General features: G+C 37.1%; 1 protein-coding gene across 1 annotated transcript in view; it reads left to right on the top strand.

Moving 5' to 3' along the window:
• The window catches only part of KCNA4 (potassium voltage-gated channel subfamily A member 4), a 584357-nt gene that overhangs the window by 239595 nt on the left and 326097 nt on the right, over positions 1 to 18665 (top strand). The window lies entirely within an intron of this gene.

The raw sequence follows: 18665 nt of genomic DNA, 5'->3' as shown, positions 1-18665 counted from the left end.
AAGGGGAGACTTCACACCACTATGCAGGTCTGACACTTGAGGAGGAAGTGGTAAAGAAGAGGACCAGGCAGAAAGAGTCAGTTTGGAGACAGTTCTAAGAAGGTTGTGGCCAAGCTGATGATGAGTTCTCCAGTCAAAGGCACTTGTTAAAATAGTCCTGTGTTTTATAAGATGTATATACACTACTATTCCCATTATGCCTAGCCATTGACTGGGAGTAGCCCACTGGAAATGTTGCCTCTTCATGAATGTGAGGATGAATCCAGAAAGGCAGCTTCTAGGGCTGTCAATCACCTACACTCTCACAACAGGAAACCTACGTGGTACGTTTTTTGAGGCAGCCATAGTACCCAGTGGACCCTAATATGGCTGTCATACTCAAACTGGGTTGAATAATATTGAACATATCCCTTTGTGATAGGTTCTAGATAACAGATTTTTCTGAGCCCTTGGTGAAAATAAGATGATAAATACTATGTTTTGACTTTATTCTGTGAACTAGCCCCGTGCTAGGTGGTTTACATGCACTATCACATTTACATCGTACAAGAATGTGATGAGGTAATCATTATTATTTTAAGACATTTTACAGATGAGAGAATTGACATTTTGAGATTATCATTCTTATTGAAGTTGAACATGTTGTAAATGGCATAATTTTAAACCACCATCACAAATGACAACTTTTTAATACCACTAGATCCCAAGGTAATCTAGGAATTCTGAATCTTGCTTAGAATTTATCAAAATGAAATTTGACCTCTCAAGCAGTGTGAGGCTATCATACTGTCATGATATATATTATTGTCCATGGAAATCATTACTTTGCATTGCAGTTTCCCAATATTTTCTCTGCTTTTATTTTTATATTTCATTTCTAAGTCATATTGTTGTCCTTCCTCCACCTATGATATACCTTTTCATGTTTTCCCCACTATATTCCCTTACTATATGTTTCTCCACTAAATATTTATATGAAACTTTTGATAGATGTCTGTGGTACATAAGAAGGAAGGGAAACAAGGCAACTATGCTCACAATATTTTAATGTAATGGGAACATCACTTCCTAGAACATCCTTGAAATAGCTCAGAGTTTTAATGACTACTATATTTTAAGTTCCTTAATGGCTAGGATATGTTTTATGCAGAATAAAACTCAGGAGAGACCCTTGTCCAAGGCATGGGCTCAATCAGTAGTTCCTTAACAAAAAAAGACACAATTAAGAACTTTTTCCCTATGTATTTTAATAAAAATAGTTAACATTTTTAAAATATTCTGCACTAGGTACTCTTCTTAACATTTAACATGCATATATTAACTCATTTAGTTCTTACCAAATTAAATGAGTTTAATATACTCGTTTTAAAGATCTATAAACTGAGACATAGAATTGTAAGTTAATTTGTTCAAGGTTATATAGCTAGCAAGTGCCAGTGCAGGATTTGAAGCCAGGTGGTCTGGCTCTGGGGTCCACTCATTGCATGGGAGGACCTCTCTACTAAGTAAAGACTACTTAATAAGGAAGTGGTACACTAATAAATAGTGACAAAGTAATTATTCATTAGTTCTAGCATAATAACTCACTGAAATGAAACAGTTTGTCAGAATTGTTTTGCTCTCCTGTTGTTATGGTCATATAAAGATTTCACTTTGAAAGAACATTTAATCATTTATTTTTCCTTCCTTTGTTTGCAGGAAAGGCAGCAATGTTGAGCAGGGTCTGGCTGTGTACCTATTTACGTAAAGTGGAACACAGCCAAGTTTATTCACTGATGTATTATCTGTGTCTGCTTTTGCCTTCTACCAGTGAAGTTGACTGGTTTTCACAGAGATATCATGGCCCATAAAACCTAAAATAATTCCTATGTGCCCCTTGGTAGAAAAGTTTGTTGGCCCCAGTCTTAAGCAATATGGGTGTTCAATCTGTGACTCTGGAGTTAGATTGTCCTGTTGAGATCCTGGATCTGTCACCTACTAGCCATGGGGCATTGAACATGGTATTCAACTTTCATAATCAAAGTTTCCCACCTTTATAATTTGGGATGATAATATTTACCTCTGAAGCCTTCTTCAAATTAAATGTATTAGTGAATGTTAATCCTTTAATATAACGGGTAATACAGAGTGAATGAATACTCAGTAAATGTAAGCTGTAATTATTTTTATCATAATTATTTTTACTTCACAATTGTTAAGCTTTAAATTCTTTCTTTGCTTAGCCAAATCCATGATCCTTACAGCTAGGGGGGAAAAATTAAAGCAGCTTCCTTTTGATAAAGACTTTGTGTCAGGTTCAAATATTAGTATTTACTTAACAGCATGCAAACTACCTTTTCATGGCTGCCTGAGCTGTCACCTGTCTCTCTACTCCGATGGAGAAACCAGAGTGCAAATAACTCAACTAGCATAAATTATTTTTCAATGTTTGTAAGCTTCTTATAGTTACTTCTTTAAAATGAATGAATTGATCAATCAATTATCATATGGGCATGGCCATGGTGGTTTCTGTGATTTCCTCCTTTCTAGAGAGGAATGTATATTCATTAATGGGGTAGGTGATATAAGAAACAAGGAGAACTGTGAGGGATGTGTGGTCTGATGTACCAGCAAGTGAAATGAAATTCAGCCCCTATGGTTCTTTAGGGGGTCAAAGAGCAAGCTGCAGACACAGTGGTTCTGCTGAGCTGTCTGTGGCTTTCAGCAAAGCTGCTAATGGAATAATGATAGTTCCTGACATAAAGCAGAAGGTGTTCTATTTTTAGGAAAGAGGAGCTATGCACCAGAGATGATCCAGATGCATTCTTATCTTAGAGGATCCTAAAACATGCCCACACTGTTTTCTTTCCTACCACCCTGTTGCTGTGTGTAAGATGATGGTCTTCTGGAGAGGAACCATATAGAAAAATAATAGTACCACTTATCAAGCACTTATTATGTACCCCAAACTGTGCAAAACTTGTCCTCACAGTGAATCCCAACAATAATCCAATAAGGAGACACTAATATTGTTACCATTTTACAGATGAAACTGCCACTTTGAGGAGTTAAATACCTTTTTGGATGTGACTAACAGAGCTGGTTTCAAGTCCATCTCTGGCTGACCTCAAATTCCAAGCACAATTGGAAAGGGAAAATGGGATATAATTAGTTTAAGATCTCAGCTCTTAAATAACATTAGAGAAACAATTCCCTAGCCTTTTATTAGTTTAAAGGCACCTTGCTCTCTAGCCCATGGACTGAAAATAAATCAGTGAATTTAGATTGTGATAATATTCCATGTCTCTGGAAAAGTTCTTCCAACAAGTGGCCAGAATCCAAAGTTGGACCTATGAGGGGATCCTGGGTGGCTCAGTAGGTTAAGCATCCAACTCTTGATTTCAGGTCAGGTCATGATCTCACAGTTCATGAGATCAAGCCTGGCATTGGGCTCCACGCTATGAGCATGGAGTCTGCTTGAGATTCTCTTTCCCTCTCTTTGCCCCTCTACCACCCCTCTCTGTCTCAAAATAACTAAATAAAAGTTAGAAAAAAAATTAAGTTCAACCTATGAATGGTGAAAGGAGTTAGGATATGGTATTCCAAGAAATAGATAATGAGATCAGATCATCAGTTACCTTCAAGGAGATCTGGTGGGTAGATCACAGAGGTGGGCTATGCAAGAGTAGGCACTATTTGGGTTCTGGAAAGGCATCTACAAGGCAGTCAGGCAGCAGTTCAAAGGAACTCAGCACTCCTGGGTATGTTTTGGTCAGGTATCCTATACAAGGATTTTGGTAAAATATTGACAGGTCCCCGTACAAGGGGCCTGGCGTCATGGAAAGGTTTTTAGGACAGAATATTAACTATATTCTCAGTTATCAGAATAAGCCTCAACCACTCAGATTATAAAAAGAAATAAGAAATAGACCAGAAAAAATTTGAAAGCAAAATCTTTCAACAGTTTAGTGTTAACCACCTACTATGTGCCAGGAACTGGGGACCAGACTATTAGGCCACATTTCTAAAATTTTGATTTCAGAATCTGGAAAGGAAGACCAGTGAACTTAGCGAGGGCAAAAGAATACAGCTTCAGATACGTTTGTAACTAGTAGTTTTAGATAGGATTTGGGTTTGGCTTCACTTAAAGTAGTTATCTAAATGGAAGCAGTGATTCATAGGACATGACAGTATTCAAATCTTAGAACTGTGCAGGTCATTTTTCATTGTTTTCTCTTTAATTTACTCATTTCTTTGAGAAAAACTATTGAGTTCCTATATATATCAGGCTCTATGCCAAAGGCCGGGGATCCAAGGTGAAATATGATTTTGTTACTGTCCTTGAAGAGCTTAGAGTATGAGGCAGAGGTTCTCAGATGTTGATATGCGTAAGAATGACCTGGGACACAAGTTAAAAATTCAGATGTAGGTACCCACCTTGAGATGTGGATTAAGTGGATCAGGAAGACCACAGGAGATGCTGATCAATCTAAATTGAGGCCAATGTCTGGAGAATTCTGATTTAGATACATAGGAGTGTCTCTAGAGAGATGTTTTCTGTGTAAACCATCAAATTTCAGTGCAGAAGAGGAAAAGTCTAGCATTTTGACCTGCATTGAAATAAAACAAATACTTAGGGAGAAAGCAAATTATTTATTCCTAAATGTGTTCAACCAAGCATAGATACCCACTTGCCTAAATTTGGCATAGGAAGCTGAACCCCACATCTTTTAAAACATTCCCAACACTGGTACGTGTGCTGCTGTGATTTCAAGGTTCAGCTCATCCTAACTTTATACTTCAGTAAAAAAAAAAGGTAATTTCCAATCTATTAATTTGAGTAAAGACCTTTGTTATGGTTGATAGTTTAGTATTAATTTTTCCCTTTTCTTTTCCTTTTTGTATACCCCCCCCCACTTTCCTCCCCTGTCTCCCTCTCTTCCTTCTTTTCCCTGTTCTTGAGCTACTTACCATTTCCTTACTACAGTTGACTCCAATGTTTCTTCTAAGAAATTTGTGGCCAAGATTTTTAAATACAGTTCAATAATACTACTTTAATGTAAAATAATTTTGAAAAATATAAGAGGCTGCATAAATGAAAGCATTATTCAGTTTTATTCAAATGCTTAGGATCACCTTTATTTCAAAATCTCTGGAAAAAAGGGTAAACTTGATATTGTTTCTCTATAACAGGTGATTAGAGATAGATGAAGGATAAGCACTTCCACAATGTATTGTGTGGTGTTTTAATTATCTATAGATGTATAACAAGACATCAAACTAAGACCAAATTTAGTGGTTTAAGAAAACTCAATTTATTAGTTCTTATGACACTGGAGGTTGAATGGGTAGTTTTTCTGCAGATCCCATGCAACCATAATCATCTAATGGGTCAGATGGGAGGACTGGAATAGCTCAGATGACCAAACTCTTTCTATCCCCATGGGTTTTCATCTGGCTCTTTTTCATAGTGTGGTGGTATCGGGTTATGACAGGAAAGAAGCTACAATGCCCGTTGAGGCCTTGGCTTAGAAGCCTTGGCTTTCTCAATATTCTTTTGGTCAAAGCTAATCACCAGGCCAGCCCAGATGCAAGAGGCAAAAATTAAACCCCATATATTGATGAGAGAAATGGCAAAGTCGTGTTGCAAAGAGGCTTGCATGGTAGGAATGGAAGAATATGGCCATGTTTTACAACTTACTACATTTTACTAGAAAATTTGATAAATTTCTGGCTCTCTAGCCATAAGTTATTCACATTTCTCCCACATAAAAATATACTCCATCTTGTCACAGTATCCACAGTGTCTTATTTAGTTTCAGCATCAAACTTGAAGGTCTCATGTTGTCAGGTTCTCCTATCTGTGGGAAAGGACATATTTTTAGATTAGTTTAGGGGTCATCTCCTGCTTTCCAAGTGTAATTCTTTGGTCCTCTGTTCTCTTCTGCTGTTGGCTCTGACCTCTGGCCTCCTGACTGTGCCCACTGAGATGTAATTAATATTCCATGTTTATAGCTAGGTGGCTTAATTATCCTGCTTTCCACTTATAGAATTTCGGGGAACAACAAGCTTCTTTTCATTTTGAACTATCTCTTCTAGCCCGAGTTCGTTAGTCACCCATAAAAATTTTGTGATTTTTTTTTTATAAATCTGGTAGAGGTTAACTCTATGCCCCAAAAGTCATATCCATAATTCTTTGTGTGACAGACATTTCTTACCTTAAGATGCATGTATGGCTGCTATGGAACCACAGCTTTAAGATTCCAACAATGTCTGATAGCTACCACCTTAAATCTCTCTGCAATCTTAACGGGTTAAGAATTATACCCTTGCTTTGATTTCTACCCCGAAGTCATTTCTTACTTTGAGAGATTTTGTCACCCAGAGACCAGAAATGTGAAATAGTCTTATTTTCCAACCCAGAAGGCTTTATTTACATTTCTTTTAAATTCTGTTTTTATAGGGGAGAATTCCTTTTTTCATTCATCATTCTAGTATCATAATTTATAATTATCAGCTTAAAAATAAAAATTGACGTATTTAACATTCTGCCCTGAAACTTTAGACAGATCCACAAATTCATTAGTTACATTTTGTGATTATCCCAAATGACAGATTTTCCAAATTTACAACATAATATAGGTTTCCCTCATCTTAGTCTCCAAGAACAGTTTCTTGAGGTACATTGGGTATATTTCCACTAAATGTTTCCTTGCTTTTGTCCTGTCTCTGCCTGTTGCTTTACCTAAGAACCAGTGTCACATGCCTTAGGTTTTAGTTATGGGGACACCACACTTCTGATGCCAATATCTCTTTTAGTTGTTGCTTGGTAGAAACAACAATAACATTATTTCTTATGCTTCTATGTGATAACTTAGGCAGGTCTGCCGTTTTTTCTTGACATCAATCATACAACTTCAGTATGCTGGTGAATCAGCAAGCATTGCCAAAGTATCTGAACCTTTCTCTCTCTATCACATCCTTTAACCGAAGATTCCTCACAGCACATTGACATCAAGATTTCAAGAGAATAAGTGCAGAAATAGCTGGGCCTCTTTAAGCTTCAGGCTGAGACAGTATATCACTTCTGCTACATGTATTGGTCAAAGCAAGTTATAAGATCAGTAGAGATTCAAGGGGTGAATAAGTTGACTCCCTCTCGCTATGGGAGGAGTGGTAACATCAAAATGCAGAAGGGAAAGTACACAGAATGGGAGGAATTATAGCTATGTGTCATCCATCACACACAGGTAATGATAGCTTCAAACAGAACTCGGGTATGTTGATTTCCAGTATAAAAAATTACGTAAAGTGCCCAGGAATGTGTCTAGTATATAAGAAATGTTTTCAGATGTTATTCCTTAATGCTTTTGGCTTCCTCTATATATTTCACAAAATACTCATTTTTGCAGGAAATATGTTGATTTGCTCTACGTGTTATAAAACTTAAAACAAGTAAGTAAACATACTTCAAGTGTTAAAAATTTTTCATTGTAGAAGGTGGCAGAAATGATATTGGAAAGTCAGCAATGGGATTAAAGTAATTACAGTTACAGGATGCTTTTTTCTTTTTGAGTTGACATTTGAAACTTTCTGAAATACTGTAAAATAATGAGAAAAACAATGGTTTGTGCGCAGAAATGATTCTTCTAGGGAATATAAATCAGTTTTGAGGTGCAGTAGGCACAACTCTCAATTTAGTTAGCTAATGAAATAGTAACAGGGAAGCCTTTTAGTGATAGAAAAATGTGGATAACTCTGAGCAACAAGTATTTCCTAAGAGAGTTTAGACACCTGGAATTTTAGGGGGACTTATCTCAAAATGACAATGAAATCAATTGATGGACAAGCAACTAAAATTATAAAGAGGTTTGTTAATCTTAACCTTTTGAATTACTGTCTCCTGGGTACTTGGTATTGCTTTTCTGTGGCCTTGCTTAGAGAAAAATGATTTTTCCTCCTCCTTGAATTTAGCTATCAACTCTGTCTATTCCATGTAATGAATGATGGCCATATTTGGCACACAGTGGGATAGGAAGGCCAAGCAGGACCCAGATAGGGAAATAGACGCCCATTGTGAGGGTGCTGTAGCCACACAGTTAGGGAGGGTCCAGAGGGTAGAATACATGCTCTCTAGAGTAAGAAGAGGATGTGTTTTTTGGCCTTTGGTAGATGTCAGGAGAGAATATTTAAGGTCTAAACAAGAACAGGGTACTACAGTAAGGATTCGAACAGGAACCAGGATGTGGTGATGAAAGTAGGAAGGAAGTTGACAGGAGTCAGGTGTGAGAGCATTTAGCATGACCTTGTATGTTGGAAGGGCTGGAGATGATAACATAGAAGAATTGGATAGGTCAATATTTATCAAGATAGTATTCTGGTTAAATCATTGGCTTTATATTGCACAGATACGGATGTAAATCTCAGCCCTCCATTTATTAGCTCTTTACACTTGGGCACATTATTTATCTTCTCCTTAGTTTTCTTATCTCAAAAATAATTGGGAGTAAAAAAGACTACTTAGAATTTTTCTTGGGAGGATGAATTAAAGTTATTTGTATTAAGCATATAACAAGTGTCTGACATAAATATTACTCCTCATACTACTACTACTACTACTAATTGCAAAAATAGCAACAATATTAAGGGTGAAATTCAGGCATGGAGAGAAATTTGGCAAAATTTTTTCTCAAAACGAGGTCCAAGATTGAGACTCTGATCAAAAATAAGAAGTTTATTTCCTGGGGCTGGGATAGTAGGTCGCAGTGGAAGGAAAGCAAAGGTGACTTAGAGAGAAGTCATCCAAATTACTGGATTTGGCTCCTTAGATTCCCTTACCTGTAGATACGATAGACTTCAGAGCAAGTTCCTGAGGGGACCTGTGGAGCTGAAAAATGGGAGGAGGAAATCAAGAGGGAGACGTCAATGATGCAAGACAGGGTGGGGTTGGGGTCAGTGTTAGGGAGCCAGTCAAAGCACACCACTAAGGAAAAAAGCCTTCTGCTGAGTTGTCTTGTTTGTGTGCTAGGACTCTTCACAGACATGCTGGTACATTTTTACAGCCACCTCAGTTATCTAGTGAAACAGAAGATCCTTCTAACTCCTTTCCTCAACTCCATTCTGTAAGCTGCGAAAAGAAATCCTAGCTGGGGAATATCAACAGGAGTCTCTCATCCAACTAAACAACCTACCAACTTCGTTTCTCTGCTCTTAAATCCCACTTGTGGGTGGAGACCTTGTTCTACAAGCACACCTGGGCTCAGAGACCCAGTCCATCAATCCTGTCTAACTGTACAAATTGGAAAACAGGTACAAATGCACCAGAAGAAAATCACTTTGAGGCAGAAACACAGGTTGGTCGATGTTGTTTTTCTTGCTGGCACCAAAAGTGATTGAGGTAGATGGGCTATGCCTTTCTTTGGAGTTATGATTTGGTGGGCTGCCATTTTGGAATCCTCATCATGTTGATTTCTAACACCTTGCATCCTAGATTGCAAGTTTGCCACTACATGGCAGGCTTCTCACCTTAAACTCAGTGTATGTTTTGGAGCTTGTCAGTGTATATTCATCATGATAATTATAGATCATTCATTTTTAGAATAAATTGTATTTTTTATATAAAGCAAAAAGAAATTACTCCAAAAGAAACAAAAATGGAAGATTAAATTCTCCTATAACTACACTTTGCTATAACCCTCTACCAAGCATGAAAGATGGTCCCAATGAGCATTCTTTCCCATTGACTTTTACAATTATGGTCGTGTGCCATAAAGTACTTTGTAGGCATGTCTTAAATGTTTCAGTGTATAGTCTGTCCTAACACAGGTCTCCCACCACCTATCAACTTCTCTGTGCTTTATTTTCTTAGTAGTTATACACTCTATAATAATTTAATATTTATTTGTTTACTATTTGTCTCTTAGTCACAACCACTTTGCTACCCCTGGTAGAATGTAAGGGATGCTTTTCCCCATGTTTCTCCTCAAGTTTAAGCTTCTCCTCAATGTTATCGTTGGTTCTGATGATGATATTAGTAGTGGTAGTAAAATGTGTCATGTACTTTATTGTGTACTTTATTCACATACTTCATTTAACCCTTACAACAAAAATTCACAGTAGCTATGTCTACCTTCACTTCTTTACAAATGAAAAATGAAACAGTGGTGCTTGGGAGGCTCAGTAGGTTAAATGTCTGCTTCCTGATTTTGTCTCAAGTCATGATCTCATAGTTAGTGAGTTCAAGCCCCGTGTCTGGCTCTGCACCAACAGTGCAGGGCCTAATTGGGATTCTTGTCTTTCTCTCCCTCTGACCCTCTCCCCTGCTTGCTGTCTCTCTCTCTGTCTCTCTCTCAAAATAAATAAATAAACTTAAAAAAAATAAGAAAAACAGAGCAACAACAACAAAAGCTAAGGCTCCAGAGGAGATCAATTTGCTTTGTTCCTGGAGTATCATCAGTGCCAAGAAATATACTTGGCGTATAGTAGGAGGTCCTCAGTAAACATTTGTCAAAAGATGAGGTGGAAGATAAGAAGTCATCTTCAGTCATTCAGACTACAAAAAGAAGAGGCTAATAGAAAGGAAAAAGTATTAGTTATAAACACAGTTGCCTTTAATTTTTTAAAAATTTTTTTTAACATTTATTTACTTTTGAGACAGAGAGAGACAGAGCATGAACGGGGGAGGGGCAGAGAGAGAAGGAGACACAGAATCGGAAGCAGGCTCCAGGCTCTGAGCCATCAGCCCAGAGCCTGATGTGGGGCTCGAACTCACGGACCGCGAGATCGTGACTTGAGCCGAAGTCGGACGCCCAACCGACTGAGCCACCCAGGCGCCCCACAGTTGCCTTTTAAAGACAGTAAGCTGTCTTAAAAGATTCTTTATTCAGGTGAGTGCTTTGCCAGCTGGCTGAGTAATTTGGTATGTGCTATGTGAGTCCTTCAGGATGACTCTGAAATGTTCCTGGAAAGGAGAGGAAGTGTGTAGAGATTAGGGGAGTGCAGAAGTAAGACTGTTCAGGGAGCCGGCAAAGAACAGACTCAAGAAATAAGAACCAAAAAGGAAACTGAGAATGTGATCTCCCTGGAAATTTTAACTCCCTCCAAGGAATACTCCAAGGAAACCAATCTAGTTTCAGTCTTAATGAAGTGGAAGACGTAAGCTAAAATTAGTGTACCTGGCACAAAGAAGACATCCTCCTTTCTTAAAAACCAAAGAAAGCAGCAAAAAACAGAATATGAACTGTGTATTCAACATAGTTTGAAGGGGTAATGTTTTTCTGTAACTGGAAACGAAAAAAAAAATAGAATAAGGAACTGAGATCACATATATGTAAATATTAAAGCTCTAATTCTAAAAGATGTGTTAATGAAAGCAAGGCATCAGGAAATTGATAGAGGAGTAAAAAAAAATTAACCTATTTTCATAGACAATTATCCTCCTCCTCAGATGCTATACAATTTCCTTTTTAAATCTTGGTTACGGTATGGGTTGGGACAGAATTAAAACAAACCAAGACTGCAAACAGTAAGATGTGGGAGCCAGTGGCATAGTGTATCAATGCTTTCAAGGGGAACACATAGGGATGAAGCCGTCACCTTCCAGAATAAATTCCTTGATATAGTTGACCTGGGGACACCATTCTAGACCTTGGTTGCCAATTGGAATTACAATTTCCTGCATGCTTGGCATATTTGAAGGGCTCATTAAATGGTAGCCATTTTTAATGATATTACTTCTTTGCGTTGTGAACTTCTCAACCTCTGAAGTCCAATTCAAAGATTATTTTTTCTTTGAAACATTCTTAACTTTCCTTTCTCCCTCTCTGGCAGGAATAATTTTTCCCATTTGATTGTGCTCCCATAGTGCAATATGCAACTTTCCTGTGGCTCTAAACAATTTCTACTGTATTATATGCACATTTGTCTTCTCTCTTGGATTGTGTGCTCTTTGGATACCAGATATATAGCTTATTCATCTCTGGCATGTGAAGATAGTGTTTGATAAATGAAAGAAAAAGAAACAATGAACAAATGAGTGAGTGAAAGAATGGGGGTGATCCTGAGTGATGTGTAGGTCCTGTATCAACTCTAGTTTACTGAAAAGAAAAGTGACAATGAGGGATATTAAAGTAGTCACACTTTTAGTTGAAATTTACTGAATACCTATCATGCTCCAGCCCTGATGGTTACTTTCCATGCATTACCATTATACCTGCAAAATCCATTCCCAGTAGATGGTATTAGCTCCATTTCACATTCAACTTGATAGCAGTCATGAAAGGTACTTATTTTTATCCCCATTTTGCAGATGTGTAGGTAAAGGCTCATAAATATCATAGACTTGACTGAAGTTATATAACTAGTGAGTGGCAGGGGTAGGATTTTTACCCCAAGTCAATCCAGCTATAAAGCTGCAGTTAAGAAAAAAGGTGGGGAGGAGGGAACTAGAACCTAGGCTCTGTGACATTAAGCCCAGGGTTTCAATTAACTCTCATTCTCATTTCAAAAATATTTTTACTTTTTAAATAATCTCTGTACCCAACATGGGGCTTGAACTCACAACCCTGAGATCAAGAGTCACATGTTGCACTGACTGAGCCAGCTAGGTGCCCCTAGTTTTTGTAACTCAAAAATTTATTTTTAATTTTTTAAATGTTTATTTATTTTTGAGAGAGAGAGAGAAAGAGAGAGAGAGACAGACATACAGACAGACTGAGAACCAAAGGTGGGGGTGGGGCAGAGAGAGAGAGGGAGAGACAGAATCTGAAGCAGGCTCCAGGCTCTGAGCTGTCAGCACAGAGCGTGATGTGGGGCTTGAACACATGAACCATGAGATCATGACCTGAGCCTAAGTTGAATGCTTAACCGACTGAGCCACCCAGGTGCCCCTGTACCTCAAAATTTTTAATGAAGCATTTAATAATCTCAACAATAATCATGTATAGCTAGATTAGGTATTCACATACATTGTGGAATTTGAGAGTAAATAAAAATCTACCTTGCTCTTTACTGTCTGCTTTAACAATTTGCCAATGTATCTGTAACTCCCAGCCTCAAGAAGATGGTGTTTCCCAAAGTGGGTTCTGTGGGCTATTTAATAGGTGTTTTGTGTTCAAAGAGTCCAGGGATTTGGAATTAAGTATGGGGTTAAATACAGTTTCTTCTTCAAGTATCTTGTGCAGGATTCTTTTGATATGATAATGTGCATTATGAATTCACAACTGGTAGATAAAATACTAGAGTAATTCTCAATGAAGATATGGGGACACTGTCCCCCTTCCTTTTTATTTTTTATTTCTAAGTATTACAACAGCATTTTGTCCCATAAAAGACACTTCTAAAAAGTGCTTATTTAGGGTACCATGCTTCTAGAAACTGCTCACAAAAATGTCAACGGTATTAGCTGGGACAGTTTGCACACGTAACCGTGAGCTTTTACCAACAAGTTGTGCCAGAAGAGTGAGTGCTATTTTCTATGATACAGTTTTGTCTAAGTGCAAATTGGACTATTTAAGAACCAGATCTATATCATCATCTCAGTTCTAAACATTAAGAGGAACTTGTTCAAGCTCTTTTCTCTCTAGAAGCTCCAATTTCTTCTTCAATAGTGTGGACATAGTAACAAAAACTACCTCGCATGAATATTATGACTAAATAGTAACAATAATAAAACTGTTAAAAGAGCAACATTTACTCTGTCCTTATAACTTCCAGGAAAAAGTTTAGGTGTCTCACACACTATCTTTTTTAATCTTTGTGGCACCCATAAGAAAAGGTTATTATTTTCCTCATTTTGAAGATGAGCAGACTGTGACTCAGAATTGTTAAGTGGGTTTCTCAACATCACACAGCTAGCAGGTGAAGAAACTGAATTTCAAATCCAGTATATCTGATTCTTTCACCTCTGCTTTCCTAACTTTAAATTTCAAATGTGATGATTACTAGGATAAATAATAATACTGAGGATAACAAACTTTTCATACTTCCCATGTGCCAGGCATTGTTCTAAGTACGCTGTGTGTACTATTTAATCATCAAAATAATCTTATTTATGCAAATGTGCTTTGTAAATTTTATATGTTGTATAATTGCAGCTTTATGTTATTGCTATCATGAATAATGAATGAATCCGTATGTATTAGTTTCCTGATTTTATTTCCCCAGTTTTTTTTTAACTTTAAATAATTTTATAGAATATGAAAGCTGAATGAGATGTTGGGGGTTATTTAATCTTATTACTCTTCTTTTTGAGATTATCTCTTAATTTGCTAAACCACTATGGGCGTGGTTCTTAGACTGAATTGTTCATGATTCTGAACTCTATTTTGGTCAAGCTATTTGGGAAGTATAGCTTCAAAAGATATATTGAGCAGCAAACAATTACCAGACATTACTAAAATCTGGAAAATAAGTTTTAACTTGACATCAGATAGGCATCTTTTTTGTGCATATTTGCCCAGGACTAAATTTAGCAAACAGGACTCAGCAGTGCCAAAAGGCTTGTTCTTGGTAGTAAATTCCCAGTTATAAAACCTGGTGTTTGAGGAAGTTATTGAGAAGACATAGCCACCATTGACCCACAAGCTGGACCCAGGCAATTGGAAGCTCCTTTCCCCCTACCTTGTTCTCGGAATGTAACTTCTGCCCACCATTCTCATACTATGAGTCACTTTCAAGGATGTGCCCTTGAGAAAACAATGTGTTATTCTGGACAGTGTACATGACTGAACCCTGTCAGATCCTCTACATAAACTTCTAAGAGTGGTGGGTGAGTGTGGAGATCTACTCATCTTGAGGTGTCCCAAGATGAGCCTTGTATATCAGTTCCTTTGCTTATTAAACTGTCGCTTACCAATCTGGAGTGGTCTGCCTATTTCTCAGGTCTCTCCTTTCCTGCTGTGTACTGAGGCCAGTTCACTTGGGAATCTCTCAAGTTTGGGAACCAACCTTAGGGATGCCTTTGTGGCACACTGAAAACACATCAGTCTAGGTGTCAGGAAAACTGGGTTCTAAGCCACATTCTGCTATTGGCTTGCTCTATAGCTTTGTCTTCAATGAGACAGCTATTCACTTATGTCATCCATATTTATTGAGAAGTTATTAAGTGTCAGGTGCTATGCTACATAGTGAGGATAAAAGAAGAACAAAAACTGAAATAGTTCCTAACCTGAAAATTCAGCCTGATGATGTTGATCTGGGACACACAACACCCATAGATAGTGTGTCTGGTACATGATAGAAACTTGGTATACTGTATTTTCTTCTTGGCTCCTTGGAACAATAAATTCAGTTTTCTTGTCATTTTTTTCCCATCTGTGAAGGATGGGGAAAGTGATGTGATGGAGAGGATGATTTCCAAGATTCTTTCTGGTTCCAAGCTTCAAAGATTCATTAAGTTCAGGATAATCATTGGGTGCTGATCCAAAATTCAATGTGTTTGTGAATGATGTTGTTTGGCAATAAGAAAGTGATAGATTACTCTTTCTGTTTATTTCTCCTTTCACTGTCATAATTTAATACCATGAATTATAAATCCAACCAATATGCAATCCAGTTTGCTAGCATACTTCGTGAAGAATCTAGGATATGAGACTGGAATGCAAACTGAAACATCACTGAAAAAATTAAATCCACTTCCTCTTGGCTTTTGCAAGTGTCCTGTACTCAAGCTGTGAGTACCAGCCCTTATCACTGGTAAGAGGCGCATTTCATTCCCTGTTGATGAGTAATCTTATTTAAAAAGCATTACACTTTTTGATGATAAACTTTTGTATGTAAATTCTATGAAGATTTTCATACCAGCAGCAACAGGAATGTGAGTCAGAGTTGCAAATTTCCTTCCCTTGAATATGATAAGTATTCAAGTGCCCTCACCTGGGACAAAGACATTCTATCATATACCATTTCAAATGAATATATATATATATATATATATATTGCCTGGCACACTTTATTTTTTTTTAATTTTTTTAACGTTTATTTATTTTTGAGACAGAGAGAGACAGAGCATGAACGGGGGAGGGTCAGAGAGAGGGAGACACAGAATCTGAAACAGGATCCAGGCTCTGAGCTGTCAGCACAGAGCCTGACGCGGGGCTGGAACTCACAGACCGTGAGATCATGACCTGAGCCAAAGTCGGCCGCTTAAACAACTGAGCCACCCAGGCGCCCCATTTTTTTTTTAATTTTTTTTAACGTTTATTTACTTTTGAGACAGAGAGAGAGCATGAGCAGGGGAGGGTCAGAGAGAGGGAGACACAGAATCTGAAACAGGTGCCTGGCACACTTTAAAGGACGGTTTTCTATCATTTCTCAGAGAAAATAATTTACCTGAAAGTTTTGGGCCAGATTTAAATTATGGTAACAGAATTTTCTTTTTATAAAGTAGTCATTCAACTTGTATAATTGGAGAGAACTTTCTGAAATTTTGGTCAATGAGCACTGATTTAATCAATTTCTAGATATGAAAAGTTTTGCTAATAGCCTATTGGAATATTTATGCAATGGTGCCATAAATTTCCAATGAATAATAATAATAATAATAATAATAATAATAATGTCATTTCATAGCAGAGTTTTTAAATTTTTTTGACTCCGAAGACTTGCACAATAACCCTGCATCCTATGGAGCAGTCGAACATTATTATTGCTGTCTTATGATTAAAAAAACTTACAAAGTAAAGAGTGAGTACAACTAAAATGTATCCCTACACTCTACAGAGATCTTATTGTCCCTTAAAAACTGCCTACTTTTAACTCCTATCAAAATTTATAGTTGTTCAAAAGCTTACTTCCCCAGACTGTAAATTTCTCAAGATCAAGGTCCTTCTATATGTCTTTGTACCCATGGCAACTAATACATTGATTGGCACATAGTTGCTGCTCAAATGTGTGTTGAATAAACATCTCGTCATAACACATGGATAATTGTGACTTGATTGAGTAAATTTGGACCTGACTTGAACAAGTTAAAACTTGTTCTGCATGTAAAAATTTTTTTTGAAAAATGTAAAAGATTGAGGCAATGCTACTGTCACATTTAGGACTCTGTTCCCTTAATTTATTCATTCCTTCATTTATTTATTAATGCAACTATTATACATTTATTTTGTGCCTACTACTTACCATATACCTTATTATAACTTGAATAAGCTCATGGCTTTTTTGTTCTTCTTAGACTTGCTTTACTTCATTAATATTTTGAGTTATCATCTTAGCTCCTACCTGAACTTTTAATGATGACTGAATTTCAGAACTTTTTATGCCTCCTCATTTTTTTTTTTTTTGCTATAAAATAGAAATTATGATTCATGTACTTGTTCTTTAGGGTGAGAGATGACTAAGGGGCAATTATTTTGAGATAAATGTTTTGGTGACAGACAAGGGAAAAGCAGAACAAGTTCATAATAGATAACCTCATTTCCAAGAGAAGAAAATGATTTGTAGAGCTGAGTGACACAGAGTGTCCCTCTGCCTTTGACAGAGTCCCAAGACTCTTCCCCATCTCTCTGTCTTTTCCTTAGGAGACCTCATTTATGTTTCTCCTTCCCTGTAAGCTGTAACTCTTCTCTCATGGCTTTCTTCCTCTCTCCATAACACTTATTTACTTGCCTCTTCGAGTCCAGCCTTTGCCTGCTGTACGTAATACATAATCCCCGTGTATAGCCACGACCCCTACCCGCACCTGTTAATCATTCAGTAGCTCTCACTGTCCACATCTATTAGTCAGGCTTTCAATGCTTTCTACTTTCAGGCTACACTCACTTTAAGAAACTTATTTCCTATGTCTTTCTTTACATGTCTATTTCAAGTCAAACTGACCACTTACCAGTCCACATGCTATATCTCCTAGGGAGCTGCCTCTGTGCCTGTTCATGCTTTTATTTTACACCTGTAATAGCCTTTCCATGTCCCTTCTTAAATCCATATTCTACTCATTCATGAGGACTCAGTTACTATCTCAATTTATTTATTAAATTATTCTTGATCTCCCAAACTAGAAGTATTTTTTTCTCTACTTGAACTCTAAACTTCAAAGCACTTTATCTGCAACTGAAACTTATAAAATTTAAGAAAACATAATGATGAATGTAGAATACAATAAAATTCTAATCAGATGTGCAATTTTCCTTTACAATGAGGTAAATGTCTGATTTCTTCTTATATTTGCAGTGTATACTGTGGAGGAGAAATATTTGTTGAATAAGTAAAGGAATGAATGAATAAGTGAATACAATATTGAGTGAATGAATGAGGTATTTTTCAAGGACTATCTAGGTGCCATATCTTCTTTAATGCTACAGCCAATTTACACCTAGCATTACTCTTCTATGAAATGATGAGATTTCAGGAATCCTCAACTATCCAATTACAGCAAAGGAGCTGAAATTAAGTGAAAAATTATTCTAAGCAGCAAAGAAAATAGCTATCACAAAATTTATTTACATTGGTGCCTACCCTCAAGCTAGCTGGAACTTACTTGGTTAGTATTAGGTGTTAACTTGAATTATTGCTTTAATGAGCTTATTTAGTTGCCATAGAAACTAATGAGGGAGAAGGTTGAATAAAAGCAATTAGTGTGACACATCATATTAGCCTAGAGACCATTGCTGTTGCAGTGTTACAGGTCTGAGAAATAGTTCGATCATTTATATCAAATACCGTTTATTAGGGATTTGTATTTTGCA

Source organism: Neofelis nebulosa, chromosome 10 (genome assembly GCF_028018385.1).
Source record: "Neofelis nebulosa isolate mNeoNeb1 chromosome 10, mNeoNeb1.pri, whole genome shotgun sequence".
NCBI classification, from domain to species: Eukaryota; Metazoa; Chordata; class Mammalia; order Carnivora; family Felidae; genus Neofelis; species Neofelis nebulosa.
This window is presented reverse-complemented; position numbering and strand designations above follow the sequence as displayed.